Source organism: Dipodomys merriami, unplaced genomic scaffold (assembly GCF_024711535.1).
Source record: "Dipodomys merriami isolate MVZ:Mamm:240054 unplaced genomic scaffold, mDipMer1.0.p SCAF_4, whole genome shotgun sequence".
NCBI classification, from domain to species: Eukaryota; Metazoa; Chordata; class Mammalia; order Rodentia; family Heteromyidae; genus Dipodomys; species Dipodomys merriami.
The window spans coordinates 91752400-91766065 of record NW_027205603.1 but is presented as its reverse complement, the minus strand read 5'-3'; the positions used below and the strand labels follow the sequence as shown (position 1 = coordinate 91766065).

Sequence of the window (13666 nt, the reverse complement as noted above, 5' to 3'; positions counted from 1 at the left end):
AAATGATAACATTCATTTGAACACACTGGGTTACAGAACATGTACAGATTAGTTTTAGTTGACAATTCTACCTAGTTCTCAAAATGGTGGATGGGCATCCCTTAAAGAGATAGCACAGGTAGAAAATCACTCACCCATTCATTTGCATACTCATTCCCTCATTCATTCACTCAAAACGTTGAGTGTGCTGGTCAAAGTTGCTACACAGTAAACTTCGTAATGGATGTCTTCACTTCACATGTAATTTGTAAAGCTCTCATAACTCTTCATTTATTGGTCCAGGTTCAGAAAAATTAAAGACAACATCTTTGAGATATCCTCTTATTTAAAGATATAACAGGAGCTTTAGAGAAACCATGTTAAAGATCACACCTCAAAATATGAATAGCATGGAAGAAACTTTCAATTTTCTTTATTGAAATACACATTGTAAAATACACATAAATGTGCATAATCATGATGGATTTTTCCAAATTCAAAGATCCAGTCCAGACTCCCCTAGCTCAAAAAGTGGAAAAGCTCCCAGTAACCCTACCCCCCGACTTCACCATACAGCACCCGCCCGTGGCTCTTACCTCTTGACTTCTAACAACATAAATTAGTGTTGACTGGGTTTAGACAGATGGATAAAAATGAGAGCACAGTATATGTTCTTTTATGTCTGGATTATTTTTGCTCAAACTGTATTTGACAATTCATACTTAAAAAGCATTAATATACCACAGTTCATTTGCCCATCCCAATTAAATTTGTGTAATTTCCAGTACTGGAGAAATACTATTATGGGGAATGATAGCAATATTCTTATATATTTTAATACATAAATACACGTAATTTCATTGAGTATTAATAACGAATGTCAGGGTTGCATAATAGGGTATGCCTATGTTTAGTTTTATTAAACACTGCTAAATATTTTTAGTAGTTACATAATTTAATCCAGAGCTAGATAAAAATTCCAGTTATTTCAAACCCACACTCACAGTTATCATTTAAAAAAAGTTTAGCTCTTCTTTTCAATGTGAAGTGGTACCATATTATGAGTTGAATCTACATTTACCAGATTACAAAGGAAAGTGGACATCACCTCATACAATTATTTGTACATACGATATTTAGCTGTAGCATTGCAAGCTATTTCTTTCTTGCTGTGCTTACCATATGAATATTTCCCAGGACGGGTAAACTTCTTGATGGCACAATTTAAATCCCATTCCCTTATGTGTTTTAAGCACCTAGGTCAGTGTGTGATCAAATCTCAGGCCATGCCAGGACTGAAGGTCAGCTACTCTGTGCCTTGCTGCCGTTCACCTTGCCGCTCTTCAGTCTATCCTGAAGAGAGTGCATACAAGCTTCTCTGTGAGCCAGGGAGTCATTCCAAATGGAATGTTTGGTTAAGCCAGTGAATGTGATGGATACCAACAATGGACATTCTAATAGAACGGCCTTTGGGAGCATCCTTTCATGGCTTAGACCCGCTTTCTCTCTGGGTGACTTTATGAGTCCCTGAAGAGGATCTTACCCCCTCCTCCTCACTGGTGTGGACCCTTGCTCAGAGTGACAGTCTTCTCGCCAGTGGCACTTGATGTTTCCAAGTAAGTGAGGTGCCTGAAATACAACCCCTCGAATGTGTGCACTTTGGATCAAGTCCTGCTTCTCATTTACTCTGAACTTTGGTCAGGTTGTATGTGTTCTCCCATCTGTAATAGTGGAGTAATTTTAGCCACCGGAAAGGTCATTGTTACATGTGGATGGCGTACTGTCCTGAGCCACACATGAACAGTCATTCAATGCCAGTCCTACTTATTAATAGTAAGACTTGAAATATAGAATTTTAAAATTAAGTAAGATGTAATGAACATGCTATTGGCTCAATATGATTTTTCGATGGTTTTGTGACAGACACGATTTGAAGTGAGAAATCAGCAGAATGGAATATGGCTAAATACTGCAGAGAAAGAAAAAAACTGAGAAATACTATTCTTAAAATGTTATGGGATGCACCAGTGCCTCATGCCTGTAATCCTACTCAGGAAGTTGAGATCTTAGTAGTGTGGTTTGAAGCCAACCTGGGCAAGAAAGTCCATGAGACTCTTATTTCCAATTAAGCACCAAAAAAGCCAGAAGTGGAGCTGTGGCGCAAGTGGTAGAATGCTAGCTTTGAGCAACAAAGCTCAGGGACAGCGCCCAGGCCCTGAGGTCAAGCCCAGGACAGACACAAAAAACACATTTAATGGGATGATTGGTTTTAGTAAGTGTCATGGATTCCAATTTCAGAAAGCAAATCCAAAATGAAATCTTGAATGTTCCCTTCTGTTTCTCATATGTCATCCAGCACTGTTTCGTTGAAACAATGACTCAATGCCTATAAGACCAGATACAAAAGCCCAGAGAGAGGCAGAGGGGGATTATAGGTGTACTTACCTCAGATGGTTCTTGTGCTACTGATTCTTATCTGTGCATCCCTCAACAATCCCTTAGTCCAATAGGATTGTGACTTTTTCTGGTGAAAATTGGGGAAATCACACATATTTACTAAAATAATGTATAAAATGTATAAAAGTCAGATGCTTGCCATTGATAAATAATTTTATCAAAGGTTGACTTTGATGATCACTTTGTGTGGTTACTGTGGTGATGTCTATAAAGGCATTAAAGGTAAACATGTCTACTTGTGTTTCCCAAGCCTGAACCTAGGGCTCCAGACTTGAGGTTCAAACTCTAGGAGTTCCACATACAAAGTCAAGCAATTTGGGCCCTGTAGACCACATTAAGAGATAAGGGGGAGGGCAGAGAAAAATGATTGTTTTCATTGCAGTCACAGAAAGACAATTTTAGAGTATCTTCCTTGGTTTGGAATATAGACCTGAGTTTTAGACTACATACAGAATAATATGGGGGCAGGAGGAGAGAGGTATGTGTAATTCTAGTCAAAGAAGGGTCATGCTGATCATTATTTCCTTCCTGAGAAGTTTAGATGGCTAGTAGAGTTACCATGGGTGGTCTGTTGAGGGGTTGCTGTTGTTATGTAGGGGTAGGTTGGGATCCTTATTATTGATTAGAATCAGTCCTCCCTCCTGGGGGATTACAAAGTGACTGCAGAGAATAGCTTAGAGCAAAGACACATACAGAATACAGGCAGGCATACTGAGCTCTCTTCTGCCTTTAGTTCATTCTTGACTAGTAAAAGCAGCTTTTAGACACCTCTTACCATATGAATGAAATTGCTGAGAACAGGAATTATGCTTTTCTCCCCAGCTCACTGCCTTTCCTGCCTAAGCTAGTATCTGAAATACACTGGTGCTTAATAACCAACTTCTGAATGAGTAAGTGAACTAGACAGATTTGGCTTCCCAGGGCAGCAAATGGGGGAAAGGTAGACCAAAGTCATGGTGAAGCAAGATAAATGATCGGTATGCATGTTGTTATATTTTATTCCAACTACATAAGGATACATGGAACAAATTAAGTGCCAGATTGCATCCTAAGCATGGGACAGGTATCTGAGAGTTCCTTGCTCTTAGAAGATGGCTGCATTAATGTCTCACTTTGCAAATCAAAAATGTTCCAGGAGGTTAGGGATTTGTTCAGGATCATACAGATAATAAGTGGCTACACCATATGACCGAAACCCCCAAGTCTGAACCATTCTGCAGCCTGGCTACACTATTCTCTTAGTTTCTTACCCTCCATTATTCACTTACTTGTGTGCTCCAGAAGTACAAAGATAAGACAATCAACAGTAGATGCCCTGTGGACTGCTCTTATAAGCTGAGTTGAATATTGCAACATGGGAGAGCATTACAGAGTGGGGGGAGAAATTAAAATGATCAGTATAGGTGGGCCAGCGGAAGAAACAGGAGGCTGAGCTGTAGGGAAGAGGGGGAGTGCTCACAGGTCACGTCAGCGCTGGTATGGAATACCATGTCACCAACGGTGCACTTTAGGTTCTAGTGGAGCCTATGGAGAAACCAGTGGAGAGTTTTGATAATGAGCTACCCTAAGTGGAGCCATGTTTCATGACAGGACAGGGGGCTTACCGGATGACAGCAAGTTAAGTTAGGAACTCACTATCTCGCATTCTGGGACTCAGGAGAGTCAGGCCAGAGCCTGCTGATTAACCACCTTTGCTCCCTCTGTCTTCAACCACTTAAATCATCCCCGGTCTGCAAGGTGAGCTTCAGCTCTGCTCCTCAGCAAGCGGAAGGAGCCCAGCAGGGGCCGCTTGCCCCGGCTTCCATCTGCTCTCTGCTGTAGCCATCCCATGTTCAGGCTGTTTTTCCCTCCCTGTGTCTCACTTTCTAAACTCTAAACTGAGAGAACTGGCCCGGAAAGTTCCCTCCTGGGCAAAGATTCTATGATTAAATCCTTTGTCATTGTCACCACAGATGGCTGAACTTGGATCTGTGAGAGCATGGTGGGAGTTGGGGTCAGTGCCGCATCGCAGACTGGCGTTGCTGCTGCTCAGACAGCTGTGCTGGGCCGGATAGCCTCCCAGCTCCTGGGCGGAAAGCCCCGCAACTCCAATTTACAAAAAGAATGTCTGCTTTCTGTAGGTGGATTTTTGCTTCTTTCTTTAAAGGACTGTTTTCTAATTTATTCATTTCTGTGTTGTCATTGTGCACAGGGGTTGTAACTTATCATTTTGTGCGTACATCTTGGTCAATGTCACCCCTTTCATCCTTCTCCATCTCCCCGCCCCCCACAGGTTACCTGGAAACGTTTTTGATTAGCCTATGGTAGTTGCACATAGGGGAGTTCTTTTAATATATATTTTTATTATAAAGATACTGTACAGAGGGGTTAAAGTTCCATGAGGAGAGTTATTTGTTTGTTTGTTTCATTTCCAGATGCAAATACAAAGTACCTTCCTCAAACTTAACCTCTTTATTTCTCCCTCACCCCTTCTCCTTAAAACCATTCTAATAGGTTTCATGGTTCTATTTTCACACACACATATAAAGTACTTTGAATATATGAGCATATTCTACCTTCTAACCTCAAAGCCAAAGATAAACCAACAAAAAACAAAACAAAAGAGCAGAAAAATCAGTCCTAAATCTCTCTACATCAAGAATGAGAGTGTATGTCTAGCTGCCGCCCACCCCCTGATATTTATCTGATCTCACCCTTGCATTATTTAAGTTTTACATAATGTTTCCTGTTATCCTAGGATTTTCTCTTTTGATTCTCTCAGGGGGGGGTCTTTCTATTCCTTTGACATACAGCAGTTGATTGTGTCCCCCATTCTCCTCTGAACTTGACCAGGGTTGGGGACACAAGTGTTCTCTGAAAAAATTCTTTCAAACTATTTCTTTTTTCCCCCCAGAATAAAGAAACTACTGTAATTCTAGTTTAAGGTATGTTTGTGGAGCCTCAGCAGAAAACATAGTAGTGGCAATGCCCTCTTCTCTCTCTTCTCTCTCTCTTCTCTGTCTCTGTCTGTCTGTCAGTCAGTCAGTCAGTCTGTCTGTCTGTCTGTCTGTCTGTCTCTCTCTCTCTCTCTCTCCACACCTCTTGCAAACTTCCTTAATCCAATCAGACTTTTCCTTGTTTCTAGATTGGATAAAATTGTTGTTGGTCACTTGAAAAATCTCCTATAACTATCACTTGTGCCCAAACTACTTTTGAAACTGCTATTAAATTACTAACTTTATAGTCAGATTTAAAAGTGTGTGTTTTTGTGAAGCTTAAAATCAAGGACAACCTGTTTGGGTGTTTAGTGTTCTGAAGTGCCATCTCTCCTGGAGGCTTTTGGGAACTGTGTCCCATCACCTCAATGGGCTGTGGTGCAGAAATAGCTTCTGCACTGGAAGGAAACATGCTCCCTCCTTTCAGAGAAATGATTACCACAGCCCTTCATACTCAGCCATGAAGACCATTAGAGTTTCAATTCTGCAAAGAGACAGTGAGATTGTACCAGTCACTTATCCCAAGAAAGTTCATAAAACATCCTCTCTGTTCATTACTTAAATGGAAACTAAAGGAATTTTCTTACATCATAATGTGAGCCCCAGTGTGTATGTGTGTGTGTGTGTGTGTGTGTGTGTGTGTGTGTGTGTGTGTGTGTGTGTGTGTGTGTGTGTATACTGAGTTATCATAGATATCCTTTGTTCTTTTAAAGTCACTGGTAAATGGCTTTTCTAAAAACTGTAGAAAATGTTATATATCATGTTCTTGCTCTTGCAAGTAAAGTCAATATTATAGGGGTGTTGGCAGGTGTTGGACTAACTAAGGTAAAGGGGGGGATAACAGAACATTTGTCACCTAGTCTCCCATGTGGTGACCTCTCAAAAGCTCTAGAAAATCAATTTACCTACACAATGACATCAACTGGGCTCATCATGGCCCTGGGGAAATGAGTATTTTTTTAGTCATTTCTTCCAGAAGAAGCAAGTGGCTCCAGAAATTAATTGTGAGTACTGTAGGCAAGATAAAAATGATTATTGTCTATTCTTCCTCTTTTACTGGGCTCACCCATTCACTCATGGAGGGGTAATCCAGAACTGAGAAATACAGGCTTAGTACAATATCGTCTCTAACCTGGCTGAGATGAGTGTTTTTAAGAGCAATCAATAATGTATAGTAGAATATGCTCCAGGTACGTTTGAAATTTCAGAGAAGAGACATTGCGACCCAAAGAGGAAGGTTGGTAGGGAAAGCTTCCCTGATTGCTGGATAGGAGGTCCCTCAAGGTACCTCATTAAATATACATAGCAATCTACCAGAAGGTAGGAAGGAAACTGATGAGCAAAGTCTTGGGAGGAGGGGCTCACAGATGGGGAGAGAGGGGACATGAATCCAGAAAGTGCCCGTACAACCTGAAGGGCGAGAAATAAAAATGTGTGCAATTATGAAACATTCAAACTAAGAAAAACAGAGATTCCCCAACCATGGGGAGCAGAAGCTTGATGTTTTGCCCCTTTGATAAATTAAAAAGTATCCTAGCATACAGATTGTCCAAAGCTGTATGTGTACAAAACATTGAAGGCTAGCTTGTGGAGAGAAAGCAGAAAAATGACTGCACACTTTAAAGAAAATTGGAATCAGAGGCAGATGAATCCCAGAGGTCTGAAATCCTGCATAGGAAACAGTTGATACCCTCTGTGTGCATGTGAAAATCTACCCCTAACTTAGCAGCTGAAAACAATAAACCTCTCACCTTCCCCTGGCATGCATCAGAGCTAGCAAGAGAGCCCAAGCAAGGCAGAAGCCAGAAGCCTCCTTATCGTGGAAGAGGATTACACAAAGCTGCAGATACAGGGTTGGGGTCACTGGGCTATCTTAGAATAGGCCTACTGTACACACTGCGTCTTCTAATACCGGAAATCCCAGGGCACGATCTGTTTACACCACTGAGGAAAGCAGTGCAGAATCTCTTCAGCCTCCTGTCCTGGTGCCTCTCTCACTACCTCTTAGCCCCACTTAGGCAGGAAAACGCTTGCTGCTTTCTCTACCTCTCTTACCCTCAGGGAGAACTCTGTCTACCATCCATTCCAGTCGGCTTGTCTTCTCCATTGTTTCTGCAGAACCTTTCACATCTATCACCAGAGCTAAATACTCCTAATGCAAAGGACCATCTTGCACATGAGTTTAGGATATGGGATCCAAATCTGCTCTTTGGGGGGTGAGTCAAGCTCTAGAACCTTCTGCAACTCAGGCTTCCATTTCCTCCTCCACTTTACCAGCCTTATTTCGACCTTGCTTTCATTTATGATGTGGAAAACCCTCAAAAAGAGAGCAAGATTACTCATATGTTTCTTTGCACACCCTTGTTCCAGGGATTTCTCAGCCTTGGTCAGCTGTTGCTCGAGGGGGACCCCTGGCCTTTCTGCTCAATGGCAGTGATAGGCACCAGATAAGAAAACCCAAAATGTCATCAGATACAGCCAGCCCCCTCGTGGAGCAGCTCTGCCCTGTAGCAGTGGAAGATTCAGGAACTTCACTGGATTTAGCATTGGATGGGTTCTGAGGGGGAGGAGGAGGGTGGGCAGAGGAAGATTCAAAGGAATGTGTCCATATGCCAAGTTTTCAGGGTCACTCTGCCTGGAGCACAAGGTCGAGGTCCTGCCCCGCAATCTCACCATGTGTTCATCCCCTAGAGCTGCTCTATCTGTTTCTGCTTTCTGGATTAATTTACCAGGGCTCAATCAGAGTGCCCCTCAGTGACAAAGCGCGGAAACAGACTCCCGATTATATGAAGCCTCCATGTTTCTTGGGGGTCAGTATCTGAAAATCCACTTGAATACCTTCTTCCCCCCACAACAACTCAAATGCCACGCGTGGTTTCGGGCTGGCTACTTGGTTCTGCCAAGTGGAGTAAGTGCATGTGTGGCGGCAGGTTTGTCTGGCATGTGAATGGTCAGATGGAGAAAGGAAGTGAAGGAAGTGAAGAGGGCTTTCTTCTGAAAGTGCAGGGTGTGGAGAAGCTATCTCAGGAGGTCGCCAGTAAGTTTTGTGGTGCAGTAAATCGGATGAAGTGTTTTCTTGTCTTAGTTTGTGCTGCTATGGCAGGTTGTGGGTCGAGTGACTTAAGCAATAAGCATTTTTTAAAATCAGAGTCATGGAGGCTCAGATTGGTAAAAGTAAGATGTGGACAGAGAGGATGTCTGGTAAGGACCCAGTTAGTTTGCAGCCAATTCTCTTCGTGTGTGTGTGTATGTGTGTGTGTGTGTGTGTGTGTGCGTGTGTGTGTGTGTGTGTGTGTGTGTGTGTGTGTGTGTGTGTGTGTGTGTGTGTGTGTGAATACTGGGGCTTGAACTCAGTGCCTGGTTAGTGTCCCTTAGCTTTTTTGTTCAAGGCTGATGCTCTACAATTTGAACCACACTTCAACTTCCAGTTTTGCTGCTAGATTGGAGCTGTGAGCCCTGGGGACTGTCCTGCTTCGTTGGCTTTGAATGAAGAGCCTCAGATCTCAGCCAACTGAGTGGCCCGGATAAGAGTCATGAGACATCCATGCTCAGTTCATATTAGGACTCTCATTGAGTTTATGAAGGCCCTGTTCTCATCATAAGGCAGCACCTACAAATGCCCTCATGCCAGGGTTTCGGACTTTATATTTATTTATTTATTTATTTATGGTCCAGTTGTGGGGTCTGAACTCTGGCCCTGGGCGCTGTCCCTCAGCTCTTCAGCTCAAGGCTAGAGCTCTACCACTTGAGCCACAGCGCCACTTCCAGCTTTTTTCTTTTTGCTTATGTGGTGCTGAGGAATCAAACCCAGGGCCTCATGCATGCAAGGCAAGCGCTCTACCACTGAGCCACCTTCTCAGCCCCTCGGGCTTTATTTTTGAGGAATTGTGTAGCACTGTTGTTGTTTTTTCTACCCTCTAGTCTAATTTGCACTTTTCACTTTTGCTTGGGAGCAGAAGGTGAGTGGCTGTGAATACCGGGGGCAAACCCACACTGTCCTTTCTTTCATGGGACCTTGGAGGAAAGGCTGACTCTCCTTGTGCCTTTGGTAGGGGGCACCGGCCCTGGTGGACAGGGGTCGGTTAGGGAGCACCGGCCCTGGTGGACGGGGGTCGGTTAGGGAGCACTGTCCTGCAAGGAGCACCTCTGAATGCTGCTTATTTCTATTAACTGAAGACGCTTGTTTTATTCTCTCCCCAACCCCCAAATAAGGAATCCTTCTTCAATAAGTGCCCCAATATTTTGAGACCTAATGCAAGACCAAAAACACCATCTGAGGATACAGGGAAGAAGCTGGAGTCTTTCCAAGAGGTGATGTTCCTGGTGCTTCAGAGTCTACAGGTGTTTAAGGCGGAATTGACCCTTAGCTGCTTTGTCTCTTTTTCTCTGCACACGTGCCTTACTGTCTTAGAAAGCATCTGCCTCAATTTCTCTCTCTGTCTCTGTTATTGTATGTCTTTTTTTCTCTCTGTCTCTGTCTCTTTGTCTCTCTGTCTGTCTGTCTGCCTCTCTCTCTCCTCTCTCTCTCTTTCTTCCTCCTCCCATACACACAGGAAAGACACACTGTAGGCAATTGAAGACTCTCTAGCTGGCCCTGGAACAGCACATCCATGATGCATAGAGGCCCGTCCAAAGCAGGCCTGATTTCCCAGAATGCTGATTCATCCTATGAAGATCCACTTAAGCCCATTGGTTCTCAGAACTGATAGCATGCACTTGCCATCATGGCTCTAACATGCGTTACCCTTCAGTCACATTCCTCACCCAGCTCTGGGGAAAGGACACTGAATTCATTACCTTTGTAGAAAAACATTGCATGAAACAGGAGGACTCTTTTTCTTGGATTTCCCAGGTCTGTGGCTGAGGCAGTCAAGGTTAAAAGACATTTTTAAATTTGTTTTTGTTGTTGAAAGCTAAGAAAATGGATAGATTGGGAAATGTCTCTGGGACTGATAGTTGGCTCAGAGCCTGGACCCTGATCAGATAGGCTCCTCTCAAGCATGTGGGTGTCATTCATTCTGAAAGATCAGCGGAGCGCTCTGTGCCTCCCACAGCTTGCTCATGCCTGGCAGAGTTAGGATTTAGTCTTAAGCCGGAGGGAGGAGAACCGAGGAGGCAGCTACCGCTCTGAAGGCTCAGAGAGCTGTTCAGGCTTCAAGGCTGCCACACCAGCTTTTCTGAGTGTTGCTTGAACTCTCAGGGCAGAGGAAGGCCCGCACAATGAGAATTCCATACATAGAAAAGGTTCTGAGCCCAGCTCTGGTGGTTTATGCCTGTAACGCTAGCTACTCAGGAGGCCGAGATCTAAAGATGGTGATTCGGTGCTGAAGGATTTGAACTCTGGACTGGCTACAAGCCTTCTCACCACGTTTTCAGGTTTTCTTCACCCCATATAATCCCTGAAATTCAATGCTAATACAAATCTGGAAGTGGTGCTGTGGCTCAAGTGGTAGAGTGCTAGTTTAAGCCCTGGGACTGGAAAAAAAGAATAGAAAAGAAAAGAAAAGAAAAAGGTTCTGTTTTAGATCTGTTAGGAGAGTTGTACAAGGAATTATTCTAAAGATTCTGGGAAGTATTAGAAGCAAGAGACATCTATCATGACTGCCCAATGTTTCCTTAGTTTGGTTAGTCATGCGAGTCAAATAATATTTTACATTAAAACACTCTCTAGCTTCCCAAAGGGAAATATTATGAACCCCAAAACATTTAATGAATTCTCAAGTAGGTCATTGACATATTGAGCTAGGCATTTTTTTCTTATTGATGGGAGGAGGGGGGAGGGTGTCCTTATGTAAAGTTGAGGGGTGGTCTTGAATTCAGATAGCTTAGTCTGGCCTCAAACCTATGATCCTTCTGCCTCAGACTTCCAAGTGCTTGTCATTTGTGATTTTTTTTTTCTCCCAGAAGTCTTGAAATGGTTGATATTAGCTTTGTACTAAGTCACCAAGTTTTAGGAAATCAAACCTAAGTAGCTGTCCCTATTCAGAGACAACACTTCTCATTCACTATAGTTATTTGGAACATGGACCTATACAGGGCCTATTACAAGTATGGGATTGGAGTTATTTAAAATGAGAGGAACAGGTTAGTTCTCGTGGAGGTAGAGTGAGGCTGTGGGTAGTCATGGGAGAGGAGCCCTTGTTGCCTGGGGAGGCGGGAAGCTCCCTGTCTTGGCTTTACTCAGCACCGAGGTGACGTGTATGAATGGGGAGGGGTGTTCCTGAGCTGCCATTAGGCAGCTCCCTCCACACTTGGTGCTGTAGGAGTGTGGGAGTCTGACCTACTTTCCCCTGACTCATCTCTCCTCCTCCTCCCATTCTTCCCTTCCTCCCACTTCCTTCCTAATTATGGTGGATGAAAGGTAAGGCTGGGATACAATGGGAAGCGCTGGGGGCATTCTCCTGGGGCCAGGCTTAGAGTCTGGCACCAGGCTCTGGTCCCTAGGCTCATCCTAGGCTTTGCATTCTTCTCCCATCAATCCAGCATGGATATTCATCAGCAGGCCATTCTACCAGGGCCCTGGGTGATCGTGTTATTTACCTTACACACACTGGTTGTAGACACAGTTTACCCTACCCTACATGCCTATATGATCATCAATAGAAGGTCATTCAGGTTGATGTTCTGGAGCTTTGAGCTCTAGATCGCCAAGCTCTCCAACAGCACAGCATCTTTGCAGGGCCTTCCTGTTATGCCACAGCAGAGGGACTCATGTGGTGGTATCGAGCAAACGTGGAAACTCAGGTCTCTTCTTCTTCTAAGCCTCCCACTAGGGCTCACCTTCATGGCCTCATCTAATCTTAATTGTCTCTCAGAGACCTCATGCTATCATGAATTTGGGGAGTGAAGTTTCTGATATGTGAAATATTGGGGGGATGCATTCAAGACATTGCGTCATCTGAGCCGTGGTATCTAAGGGGTGTCTGGGACTCTGGAATTATGTCAGCTTTCCTAGAATCCAAAAATGAATTCCAGCCAAGTGTTAACTTGCTTCCAGAAGACTCAAAGCCTAGGGTCTGGGAAGAACTGGCACAGTGCATTCCTTCATTCCAAATACCCATTTACCCATCTGGTACTTGCTGGGTCTTTACACAATGGCAAATGCTCTGCAGGAGAATAGATTGAATTAGAAGCAGATGAAGAAAGACTTTTCTGTGCCCAGGATAGGCTCTGTTGGATGAACACAGGCATGGAAGAACAGAGAGGGTGTTTGCTAATCAAAAGCTAACCTTTGGCCGGGTGCTGGTGGCTCATACCTGTAATCCTAGCTACTCAGGAGGCTGAGATCTGAGGATCATGGTGCCCAGGTAGGAAAGTCCGTGAGACTCTTATCTCCAATAAAACCACCAGAAAACTGGAATTGGCTCTGTGGCTCAAGTGGTAAAGTACTAGCCTTGAGCAGAAGAGCTGAGGGACAGCGCCCAGGCCCAGAGTTCAAGCCCTCTCTCTCTCTCTCTCTCTCTCTCTCTCACACACACACACACACACACACACACACACACACAAGCTAATCTTCAGGAAAAAGTTTGTGCCCTTCTATGCAAATTCAAAGGATGGTGATTTATACTGATATGCATTGGTATATAGTGAAGGTTTCTTCCTATGACCTGTGTTAGCCTTCAGGACCAGATAAAATCAAGGATTACTCCTGTCATTATGGGTTCTCATTGTATTTCCATGTGCTGTGCTCTGATGTTGGGTTTGACATAAATATTTATGGAGTGAATTTTGACATAAATACAACTGCTCACTCAGGAAACTGTGTCAGTTGGTTGCAAAGTATTTGTCAGCCTGGGGAGATTTATGTGGTCACCAACTTAACGCTTGTCACTGGAGACCCAGCATGCTTGTTAGTGTTCTAGGCGCACATGATACAGAAGCAAAATCATGTTGCTCAGCTTCTTCAACATCAGTTCTTCAACATCAGGAGCTTTTGCAGCCACCCCATATTAAGTGTTCAGAAGGGTCTGGCCGTGTTATCAGCGGGGTGGGTAAGCTTCCAGTCCCATCCTCTGGGCTTCCCATGCTCCTTGAGCAGATCCTGGGGATCTCCCTTGCACTGGAGCTTAGAGGAGAACCTGGAAAGCATTTGTTCTTCAAGGAATTTTTTCAGATGGAAATGAGAACTCAGCTCCAATTTGATACACAACCTGGTTAGAACACTGCTCTGCCTTTGTTAGACTTCTGCTTGCTTTGTAAAAGGAGATCTACAATGAGATGAGTCTTAGCAGGTTGTCGTTGGTTGGCAGATTACA

At 43.8% G+C, this 13666-nt stretch overlaps 1 protein-coding gene across 3 annotated transcripts in view; it reads left to right on the top strand.

The window, feature by feature from the left end:
- Positions 1–13666, top strand: part of Fam135b (family with sequence similarity 135 member B) — a 247518-nt gene that overhangs the window by 63342 nt on the left and 170510 nt on the right. Inside the window, exon 1 of one of the 3 annotated variants that reach the window (XM_069991459.1) lies at positions 1531–1595. The exons of the other annotated variants lie outside the window; for them this stretch is intronic. The gene's annotated coding sequence lies outside the window, so the exon portion shown is untranslated. Of the gene's footprint in view, positions 1–1530; positions 1596–13666 lie in introns of those variants that run through there. 3 annotated transcript variants of the gene reach the window in all.